Genomic DNA, 313 nt, shown 5'->3' with positions numbered 1-313 from the left:
AGAAGCACCAAGCAGCCACAGGCCGGGGACCACCCAGACAGGGCAGTGGCTGAAGGTGCGTGGTCTCCCAGGCCCAGGAAACTCTCGGGCTTCCTCCTGGCTCATTGTGCTGGGCGATGGTGGCCCGGGTGGTGGTGGCAGGGCATTCAAAACCTGAAAAGGCATCCTCTCCTCTGGCTAGTAGGATAGGTGTGCCGAAATGTGGCCGGTCCTCTGGAGCCGTGACTGACTCCCTCATACCTCATGGAGGTCCCCGGCAAAGACCGTGAAGTGGCTTTGCTGAAAGGGACCCCGGGGGGGGGGGGTGGGACAA

At 62.6% G+C, this 313-nt stretch overlaps 1 long non-coding RNA gene across 1 annotated transcript in view; it reads right to left on the bottom strand.

The window, feature by feature from the left end:
* LOC102499481 (uncharacterized) overlaps positions 1 to 313 on the bottom strand; it is a 14,320-nt gene that overhangs the window by 12,962 nt on the left and 1,045 nt on the right. The window lies entirely within an intron of this gene.

Source organism: Tupaia chinensis, unplaced genomic scaffold (assembly GCF_000334495.1).
Source record: "Tupaia chinensis unplaced genomic scaffold, TupChi_1.0 Scaffold147003_1, whole genome shotgun sequence".
NCBI lineage: Eukaryota > Metazoa > Chordata > Mammalia > Scandentia > Tupaiidae > Tupaia > Tupaia belangeri.
The sequence above is the reverse complement of the archived record's forward strand: the minus strand, read 5'-3'. Positions and strand labels throughout refer to the sequence as shown.